Source organism: Octodon degus, unplaced genomic scaffold, assembly GCF_000260255.1.
Source record: "Octodon degus isolate 3935 unplaced genomic scaffold, OctDeg1.0 scaffold00004, whole genome shotgun sequence".
In the NCBI taxonomy this organism is placed as follows: domain Eukaryota; kingdom Metazoa; phylum Chordata; class Mammalia; order Rodentia; family Octodontidae; genus Octodon; species Octodon degus.
In genome coordinates, this window is record NW_004524580.1 from 28,835,330 (window position 1) to 28,846,630 (window position 11,301).

An 11,301-nucleotide genomic window follows, 5' to 3' on the forward strand; every position below is an offset into this window, starting at 1 on the left:
TAAATGTCTTGTAGAATTCAGCTGTGAATCCATCCGGACCTGGCCTTTTCTTTGCCGGTAGGTTTTTAATTACATCTCGTATTTCATTAGCTGTTATTGGGCTATTGAGAGTGGTTATATCTTGTCGATTCAGTTGTGGTAAATGGGTCTAGTTTTAATCTTTATCATGTGGAAAGCCAGTGTGTCTAGCACCATTTATTAAAGAAGGTATCTTTCAATCAAGGTGTTTAGCTCCTTTGTCAAAGATAAGGTGGCTTAGTGTTTTTGGAGTTGTTCCTGTGTCTTTCTAATCTATTCCATTGATCGTCAGGTCTGGGTTTTGCCAGTACCATACTATTTTTATCATAGTAGCTTTGTAGTATAGTTTCCAATAGGGAATTGTGATGCCCTTTGCCCTGCATTTGTTGTCCAGAATTGCTTTTGCTATTCTAGTTTTCTTCTGGTTCTAAGTAAATTTGAAGATTGTCTTCTCTAATTTTGTGAGATATGCTATTGGAACTTAGATCGGGATTGCATGAAATCTGTATTACAATTTTAGAAGTATGACCATTTTCGTTATATTGGTTCTTCCTACCCAAGAGCAAGGGATATTTTTCCATTTTCTGATAGCCTCTTCAATCTCTTTTCTTAGTGTACTGTTGTTTTTAATGTATCTGTCCTTTACATCCTTTGTTTGATTGAGTCCTATTTTTTTCATTTTTTGGGGGGTGAAATTGTGAAGTTTTTCCTTAATTTCACCGACTGAGTTTGTTACTTGTGTATGGAAATGCTAATGAATTTTGAGTGTTGACTTTCTATCCAGCAATGGTACTGAATTTGTTTATTAAATCTAGAAGTCTTTTGATGGAATTTTTGGGGTCTTCTATGTGGAGTATCATGTCTTTACAAGTAGATAATTTAACCTTTGCTTTCCTACTTGTTCCTTTTATTTCTTTGTCTTGTCTAATTGCTGTGGGTAAAGAGTCCAGAACTATATTGATAAGGGTGATGACAGTGGACATTCCTGTCTTGTTCCTGATTTTAGAGAGAAATTTTTCTGTTTTTCTTTTAGTATGATGTTAGATGTTGGTTTGTCATAGATGGCTTTTGTCATTGAGATGAAGATAATCTATTTCAATTTTCTATGAGGTTTTTATCATGAATGGGTATTGAACTTTGTCAAATACATTTCTACATCTATTGAGGTGATCATACGGATTTTGTCCTTGGCTCTGTTATTATGGTATGTTACATTTATTGATTTTTGTATGTTGAACCATCCCTGCACCATAGGAATGAATGGTACTTGGTAATGGTATATAATCTTGATGGATATAATCTTTGCTGCATTGTTTGTTAGTCTCTTATTGAGGATTTTTATGACTGTGTTGTTTAGAGAGATTGGTCTGTAGTTCTCTTGTTTGGTTGGATCCTTCTCAGTTTTGGTTTCAGAGTAATGCTTGCTTCCAGGAATCAATTTGGGAGTATTGCTTTCCTTTCAATTTCATTAAAGAGTTTGAGGAGTAGTGGCATTAGGTCTTATCTAAGTTTCTTGTAGATTTCAGCAGTGAATCCATCAGGGCTGGGGCTTTTCTTTGTTAGTATATTTTAATTACATCTTCAATTTCATTGACTGATGCTGAGTCATTTAAAGGTTTTATTTATTTATTTATTTATTTATTTGCTCTGTTGAGACAGCATCTTGCTGTGCAGTTCCAGCTGGCCTTGAGCTCACTTTGTACCTCAGGCTGGTCTCAACTCATCACAGTCCTCCTGCCTCAGCCTCCCAAGTGCTAAGATTGCAGGTGTGTGCCGCCACACTTGCTAAGAAGTTGCATATCTTCTTGATTCAGCTTTGGGCATATATATCTAGGAATCTTCCCACTTCTGTTTTTCATCTGATTAGAATACAGATTCTCAAAGTAGGTATTAAGAATCTTCAGGATTTTTGTAGGGTCTGTGGTGATTTCATCTATTTTATTTTTAAATTTTTTTTTTTTTTTACCTAGTTCATTCTCTATTGCATGTATTTCAGTTATTATTTTTTTTCTTGATAAAGTTGGTTAAGGGTTTGTCAATTTTATTCTTTCAAAGAACCAACTTTTTGATTCATTGATTTTTTTTTTAATATTGTTTTCTTAGTCTCCGTTGGATTAATTTCATCTCGTAATCTTTATTTATTTATTTTTTTTCATCATGATCTTTATAATTTTCTCCCTTTCATGAGTTTTGGACTTGACTAGCTATTTTCTTTCTTTCTTTTTTTATTTTGGTGGAACTAGGGATTGAACTCAGGCCCTTGCACTTGCTAGGGAAGCGCTTATTCGAGTCATTGAGCCATCTCCCCGGCCCCTTGACTTGCTATTTTCTAAGAACCTTGAGGTTCATCATTAGGTTGTTTATTTGGGTGTTCGTCGTTTTTTTGCTGTGGAAATCCATCACTATAAATTTTTCTTGTGGGACTGCTTTCATTGTGTTCCATAAATTCTGGTATATTGTATTGACATTGTTTAATTGTAGAAATTGCCTAATTTCTTCTTTAATTCCATCTGAGACCTACTGGTTGTTTAGGAGGGTGCTGTTTAATTTCTGTGTTTAATTTCTTAGTTCTTGTGTCTTTTGCCATTGATTTCTGATTTAATTGCACTATGGTCTGGTAACATGCATGGGGCATTTTCACTTCCTTTATATTTACTTAAGTATGTGCTATGAGCTCATGTGCAGGCTACTTTGGAGAACATTCCATGTACAGATGAGAAGAGTGCATACTCTGATGTTGCGGGGTGGAATGCTTTGTGGACATCTACTAAGTCGGCTTGTTCAAAGTTTGATTCAGATCTGACTTTTTTTTCCAGCTGATTTATCTAATTGTGATATGGAATATTAAAGTCCCCCATTACAGTTGTGTTAGTGCTCATTTGATTTTTCATATCCTTAAATAATTGTTTTGCATAGTTGGGTACATTGGTATTTGGTGCATATATATTTGTGATTTTTCTCTTTTTCTTGAATTGTTCCCTCTACAAGAATACTGTGACTTCCTTTGTCTCTTGTTCAGTCTTGCCTTAAAATCCATGTTGTCTTCAAATAGACTAGCTACCCCTTCTTTTCTCTGGGTTCTTATTGCATGGAGTATTGTTTTCCATCCTTTGACTTTCAGTGTATGAATTTCTTTTGAATTAAGTGTATTTCTTTGTACAGCATATTGTTGAATCTTGCTTGTCGACCCATTCTGCTAGCTTGTTTCTTTTGATTGGTTAATTGAGACCGTTAACATTGATAGTTATAATTGTTATGTATTGACTTACTCTTATGGTAGTTTGGTGGTGTTGGCATTCTTTTTTCCCTTCTGTTTAATTGCTTTTTGCCTGGGAGATTTATTCTTTTGAAGTTCATGGAGTTGTAATCCTCATTATCTCTTTGTAGAATGTCCTTCAGAACATTTTGAAATGCTGGTTTGGTATTTATGAATTTCCTCACGTATTCCTTGTTATGTAAGCATTTTCTCTCTCTCTCTCTCTCTCTCTCTCTCTCTCTCTCTCTCTCTCTCTCTCTCTTTTAATTTTGTGCGAAGTCTCACTACACAGCTCGAACTCATAGTGATCCTCTTATTTTCAGCCTCCCCAGTGCTGGGATTATAGGTGCATGCCACTGCACCAGGACTCAGGAATTTTGAAAGATAATTTTGTGTGGTATATCAGTCTGGGTTGGAGGTGGGTTTATTTTGTGGCTTGCAGTATTTTACTGCATGCTGTCCTTGACTTGAGGTTTTATGTTGGGAGGTCAGCTATGATTCTGAATTACACTTTTCTTTCTTTCTTTCTTTCTTTCTTTCTTTCTTTCTTTCTTTCTTTCTTTCTTTCTTTCTTTCTTTCTTTCTTTCTTTCTTTCTTTTTGCAGTACTGGGGATTGAACTGAAGATCCTGTGCTTGCCAGGCAAGCACTTAGTCTACTGAGCTATCTTGCCACTCCTCAGCTGTGATTCTGATGGGCTTTCCTTTATAGATGATTTATTTCTTTTTCTCTAACAGCTTTTTATTGTCTGTTCTTGTGTTGAATTTCTGGAATCTTGACTAATATATGTCTTGATGTAGTTTTTTAGATTATGACTAATTGGAGTTTTGAATGTTTTTATGTCAAATCACTCTCCCACCCTGCTTGGGAAGTTTTCTTCTATGACTTATGTGAATGGGCTTTTTATGTTATTCGCACTATCTAGTGCTTTTTTTCTTTTCTTGATCCTGGTCAATCTTACGTTTTTCCTCTTTGTGTTGTCTTGCAGCTCCTGGATTGATTTCTCTTGGTCCTTTGCTATTTCTAAGAAATCTTTCTTTTCATGATTCCTAACTGCTACTCTGACGTCTTTGTCTGAGAGTCTGTCCTTACATTGGCTCATTCTGCTGCAGATACTTCTAGTGGAGTTTTTTTTCTCCTGGATATCTGCTTGAATCTGTTGCATGGATTCTATTTTTTTCCTAATTCATGGTTTACATCATTTTCTTCAGCTATACTAGGTCTTTTAAAAAAAAATTATCTGTATATGTGTTAGAGTCAGTACACATGGTTTTCATTGTGGTCATCATCTCTGTAGTTATTGAGAAATTATTTGTGATTTGTTTTTTTTCTAGAACCTCATTTGTTTTGTTATTATCACTTCAGAGAAGCCAGGTGCATGGCTTTCGGATTAATCCACTTCTTTGCCCCTAGGTTTGTGTTTGGTGAACTGGGTGTCTGGGATTGCATCTCGTTTAAGTGTATGTTTTCTGTTCTTTTTGCGGCCAACTCAGCTCACCCTGGGGGGGCAGGACTGGCCTGGCATGTGGTTCCTTGGATCAAACCGTGGTCCCTGCATGCTTGCTTAAGCAGGTGCTTTAGACTGCTGAGCTATCTCACTGGTCCCATTTTTCTTTTAAATTTAATTCCTGGATTGATTCTGGTAAGTCACCTATGATGAGTTGCTAGTGTTTAGAACCCTTATGAAATGACTACACAGTGGTGTTGTTCAGGTGTAACTGGTTTCTGGGTTTTGAGTCTGTTGCAAGATCCTACCGCTTTAATTTGTTGGGTTGGAAAAGTTGCTTCCTGCTTGCTCCAGCCCCTGATTCTTTGGTGGTGGGCCACAGTATTTTCGATAACCCTTAGGCAAGCTCAGTCTTGGAATACCAGGAAGAACAGCTGGTTAGAACAATGTTTTCACTTTTGGCTAACGTGCTACCATCAGCCATAACAATAGCATGAAACAACCTAGAATATGACAAACTGAGGCAACCATTAAGTTGACATCTTTAGCAGTATGAACTAGATTTGTGGTTATATAACAAAATCTAAACCCAGAGTACTTTATGTAGTAAGTCAGTCCTCAATATGTCAGTTTTACTTTGGGAGAAAATTTAAAAAGGTTTAGGAAAACAATAGAGAAATAGAGGAAGAGGAGGAGATTTAAAGCATGGCTGGAGGACAAAGGGGGTTCATGGAAAACTTGGGAAAGTGATGCAGAAGAAATGGAGGGTAAGAGAAGAAATAAAGGAAAAATAGAACAATGACCACAAAGAAGCCAGCAACCACATTCATACTCATATAAAACTAAGATCAAACAATGAAGGACAAAAAGCACATGAAAACAAAACAAAACAAAAACAACAACCAAACAAACCAAAAAAGAAAGAAAGAAAGAAAGTCCTCTTTCATGTTTGTGTTTGCTTTCACTGGTAGACAACGTGTGGAAATAGGAGTTTGGATCTATGGTGATTTATCCCAGCAGACCAACAGTAGCTCTGTGGCGGGGTAGTACATAATCCCAGTGAGCCTGGACCTTTATTTCCCCTAAAGTTTGGGTTGCATTCTGGCTGTGAGGCTGAGACCAGACCCTTTCAGTTTGCAGCCATCAGTGTAACTTTTGCAGGCTTGAAGGTGCTCCATGGATCCAGCAGTTCTGTGTTCTGAACTCAGCAGGCTCCTCTCCAAGAGGCTCCCAGCCAGTTGTTCTCTCCTGTGGGTTGACTAAACTCTCAGCACTCACCCTCAAATAATTCAGTCTTTTTATCATCTTTAAAATTTTTATTTATATGATATAGTCTCACTGTACAGTTCAGACTTGTAGTGATCCTCCTGTCTCGGCCTCCCCAGTGCTGGGATTACAGGCATGTGCCACTATGCCCAGTTTCAGGCTAGCACTGTATGTGGGATTTGGGATTGAACTCGGGTCCTTGTGCCTGCCAGGCAGGTGCTTAGACTGCTGAACTGTCTCCCCAGCTGTGCAGTCTTTCTTGTTCACTGTTCCCTTCCACTGTCCCATTTCTCTGTGGAGGCCTCTGGTGTTGCAAGCAGTCACAGTGAGTCCTGACTTGGGAGAAGGCTCTGCCAACTCCCTCCTCCTTGTTCATTGAAGTTTTTTTCTTCATTTTCACTGCAGGCTTCAGTTTTCACTTCAGATCTTGCCTGGTTTCTGGGGACCCACTTCCTCCTCTTATCTTCCTCATGTTGCTATAATCCAGTGTCCGGACAGCCCCTCTCAGCGAAGCTCTTCCTCTGCTGCTTACTACTCTGCTGTTTTTCTGCAAGTCTGAAGAGCTTTAGGTTTTTTTTTTTTAATGTATTTGGTACAGGGTCTCACCTACCCAGCTTGGACTCATAGTGATCCTCCTATTTTCAGCCTCCCCAGTGCTGGGATTACAGGTATGCGCCACTGTGCCTGGTCTTGGTGGCTCAGCATGCCTGGGGGAGGCAGGCGCGGCATATGGTGCGAGGGATCGAGCGCCTGTCCCTGTGTTTGCCAGCTAGACACTTAGTCCACCGAGTTATCTTTTTTCTTTTTTTCTTTTTTCTTTTTTCCATATTTTAGTGAGAAACAAATAGCAATGAGGCAAATCATATTGGTAGGACAGTTTCAATAATTAACACATTGCATACTCTCTTCCTAGTGGTTATTTGCTGTACAAAATACAGACATGATATCCTATTTATAAACACTATTATAAATCCCTGTATTCATTAAGAGAATGTAATTATATATCTATCCTAACCATTTTGAATACACAGATACAAAATAGACATTCATCTGTATCCCCTTTTCTGTTTAGTTCTGTCATTTGAATATTATAGGTGTGTTAACTCAGCAAAATATTCTAAAAAATTTTAGTCCAGTAGTCTGTAATAGTATTGGGTCTTCCACTTGACTGGCAGTGTCAGAAATTATTGACCTGGGGGCTGGTGAGATGGCTCAGAGGTCTAAAGCACCTACTTAGAACAAGCTAAGCTAAGCAAAAGCACAGACCGCGGTTCAATCCCCAGCACCACATGCCAGCCAGCCCCACCCCCTGGTGGACTGAACTGGCCACAAACAGACTAAAAATAAATAAATAAATAAATAAATTAATTAAAAAAAAAAAAAGAAAGAAATTGACGACCTGAGTCCCCTACATCTCAACATAACACCATGGCTTTACTTTTTATACTTCGTTTTTATACTTTTCCGCTGGATGGTCAAGACCAAGGTAAAGCAGGACCTATGCAACAAGAGTTGGAGCTTTTGGGTTTGAGAAGGTCAGTGAAATCCCCTCAGGATTTATTGCTTGGCCAATGTGCTCTCTGTGAAAGCCTGAGAGAATGTTTTCTCTCCATGTGACTCTCCTTAGACACACTCTACATCATCGATCCCTTTCCTCTTTGGCCCCACAATCTCCGTGATCAGAAAATTAGGGACACTACTGAGTTACATGACATTACAGTACAAATTCTCATATGTCCTGAGTCTTAATTGACCTTTGAACTGCCGGGCTATCTTGCTGGCCCCAAGTCTGTAGAGTTTTGACTACTGTGTAACTATAAGATGTACTGAATGACTACACTATTTCATCTTTTCTGTATATATGAAAATTTTCATAATAAAGTGAAAAATATTTTAATTCAAAATAACAAGTTATTAAATGTTTATCTTTATTGACTTCTAGTAGGTAGTAAATATCTTCTGTCTAGGATGCTGCTAGGTCTTCTGCATGTGGAGAATAGAAAGAGTGTTTCTGTTTATTTATTGTGGCCAGCTGACCCTGGCCTGGGGAAGGAGCTGGTGACCTGTGGTTCCTGTGCTGCCTTTGGTGCCTGTGGTGCCTGGGATGAACTGCACAGGAATTGTGGTCCCTGTGTGCTTGCCTAAGCTTGCCTATGCAGACGCTTCATACCACTGAGCTAGTTCGCCGGCCCCAGAGTGTTTCTTGCTTTAAGAAGGCGACTGCGTATATAACATGAGAGAAGACCTTCACAGAGGTGGTACACGGTAGCAAAATTCATAGTTTGCATTGGTTATCCCATATCCAGAATACTTGAGATCAGAAGTGTTTCAGACTTCATTGTCTTGGATTTGGAACATTAGCGACTTTACTAGATGAGTCTCCCTAATGGCAAATCTGAGGTCTGAAACTGAGCATCTAAGTTTCAGTTTTAGAGCATTTTGGATGGTCAGCCTGGTAATGAAAGAAAGTTGTAAGTCGGACATTAATTTAGGATATATTCTGATGAAAAGGTTTTGAAGTACAGTCCTAGGGTTTTATTTTAATAAGTCAGCATATGGTCTGAAGAGAAATTATTAACATAATTTTTTTTTGAAATTGATTAATTTTTCAAAATTTTTTTATTTTTTTGTATTTTTAGGGAAGGGTCTACAGGGTGTTCACAGTCTCACTACTAGATTGGGCTTGTAGTGATCCCCCTTTTACAGCCTCCCAAGAGCTGGGATTACAGGCTTGCGCCATCATGCCCAATCTCAATTGCCATCTCAGCACACCCTGAAGTTGGGGCTGGCACGGCAGGCCTGGGGATCAAACCCCTGGCCTCTCTGCCTACTTGCAGGCATTTTAATCTGCTGAGCTATTTGGCCGGCCTTTATATTGATTATGATTCAATTATGTGATAGAAACAGACTATTTGTAACACAGTTGATAAATTGTTTGATCTATAAAAATGTCATCTTTTTTAATGAAAGTTCACTCCAGAGGGTTGAACCAGGGCTTTTGCGCTGAGCTACATCCCCAGCTCTTAGTTTTTAAATTTTGAGACAAGGTTCCTAAGTTGCCCAGGCTGGGCCCAAACATGCAACCCTTCCTCAGGCTTCCAGAGTGCTGGGATTTCAGATGTATACCATGTTGCCTGCTGCAGTCTGTTATCTGTGATGTAAAACAATGAATGAGTCTCAGAAAGGAAGAATTTTGTGGCTGTGTACTTGTTTGTGAGCAGCAGTGTTTCTTCTTTGCAGTGTGGAGTGAGTGCGAGAGCTGGAGGACCATTGCATGTGATTTTCTTTTAAATATTTAGTAGTTTTCATATGATTTTTTAAAAAAGACTTAAACCATCTTGAGAAAATACACACATTTAAATTAGATCCAGTTAAAAGATGTGTCTTAGCAAAACACTTACTAAAATAAGATTTTTGCACATGAATGGTGAGATAAGAATTTGTTTTTAGAGTATTACATAAAACTCCTAGTTGTCTTGTGTCTATAATGATCAAAACAGCTAAGATGTATTTATATAGGTTAATCACACCTAATCCAAACATAGGACATATGAAATGCTCCTAAATCCAGAACTTTTGAGAGCTAACATCGTGCCGTAAGCGGAAACTCTGTGCTTGACCTCATGTAATAGATTACAGTCAGAATGCATTTGTACGGAACGCACCTCCAAAGAGACTGCCTCAGGGTGTGCAGCAAGGTGTGTATAAAGCAGAAGTGAATATATGTTTAGGCTCGGGGCTTCCCTCAAGAGGTCTCACATATATATAAAATTCTACAATCTGATAAAACATCCCAAATCAGGAGCACCTTTGGGCCCAAATATTTTAGGTAAGGGATACTCCTCCCACTTATGAGTGCTGTCATAAGCTGTTCCTCAGCATGCACGTATCATGTTTTACTTGGTGCTCCAAGTTTGCCCTGTGTTGTTGCTAAGGAGACAGAATGGTATGCTGACCATACAGCTGGACTCCCTGAGTTTCAGTTTTAACTCATCTTGCTTGTCCCTTGTGAGATGGTAGACACAACACTTATCTTCTCTATACTGTCCTCATTTATGAAATAAGGATAAAAAAATGTGTTTGTTCGACTTGCTGTGAGGCTTGGAATAGTCCCTAATAAAAAAGATTTAGCATAATGTTTGGTACGTAACTCTGCAAATGAAATCTGTTATTAGTTTTATAAGTGGTCAGTTGACTTGGGAAACTGCAAGATTTTATAGTAAATCAATTCCTAAAACTGTAACTATACAATTGTAATAGCTTATATTTTGTATAATTTGTAGTATATTGTAATTTTATTTTTATCTCATTTTTTATTATTATAATTGTGGTCTGAAAATAACCAGGATCAAGGTTTGAATTTAAGATCAGCATAAATGAGGAGAGACCGGAGTGGTGTTCTAATACAGGTTGATGTGGCCTTAGAAACTGGACCCTGGGCTGGTGAGATGGCTCAGTGGTCTAAAGCACCTACTTAGAACAAACTAAGCTAAGCAAAGCACAGGGACCTCGGTTCAATCCCCAGCACCACATGCCAGCCAGCCCCACCCCCTGGTGGGCTGAACTGGCCACACACACACACACAAAATATATAAATTAAAAAACAAAACAAAACAAAAAAAAACAACTGGACCCTTAGCTGGACTCGTAAATACTGAATGTTTGTCTCTGGATGACGGACTCTGAAGTGGGTATTGTGATTTGTCTCACGTAGTTTTGTTTAGCCTAATGTGCTGAGATTCTATATGAAGTGGAGGGTGTGATAAAGATAAAGCATCTTTACCTTTAAAGATGCTTCCTGATTGTTGGTCTTGTATGTGCATATAGCTGATCGGATGTGTGTCATTGATTGGGTATGTGTATGTGGTAGCGAACAGTTATCCGTGACAGAAAAATAGTGAAGTATAAGTCTTGATGTTAGTCAGTGGTGTCATAATGATTGCTAACATTGAATGGTGTAGAGTGTTAGGAATTGTGATAAATTGTATATACTGTGTCATTTACTCTTCAGCGATCCTAGATAACTGTACTATTGTTTGTCTCCATTTTTTGGTTTGGAAAATTTCCCAAAGACAGCTGGTCAATTATAGGGAAATTTGCTCAGACTTTGTTCTGATCTAATGTTAACATTTTCAGCATTATGTTAATAAATCCTCTGTTAATAGTAAATATTTCCTTATTCAGAAATGCTTTGCAAATATAATGGGGAGTTTGAATTGAGTTACTAAATAGTTGTTTTATGTTACTCTTTTCAGACACTTAATCCTTTCTTTTTTTTTTTTAAATTTTTATTTATTTATTTATTTGAGAGAGAG

The 11,301-nt window shown here is 38.1% G+C and overlaps 1 protein-coding gene across 4 annotated transcripts in view; it reads left to right on the plus strand.

The window, feature by feature from the left end:
* Positions 1-11,301, plus strand: part of Scyl2 (SCY1 like pseudokinase 2) — a 72,781-nt gene that overhangs the window by 19,888 nt on the left and 41,592 nt on the right. Inside the window, exon 1 of one of the 4 annotated variants that reach the window (XM_023716735.1) lies at positions 9,663-9,684. The exons of the other annotated variants lie outside the window; for them this stretch is intronic. The gene's annotated coding sequence lies outside the window, so the exon portion shown is untranslated. Of the gene's footprint in view, positions 1-9,662; positions 9,685-11,301 lie in introns of those variants that run through there. 4 annotated transcript variants of the gene reach the window in all.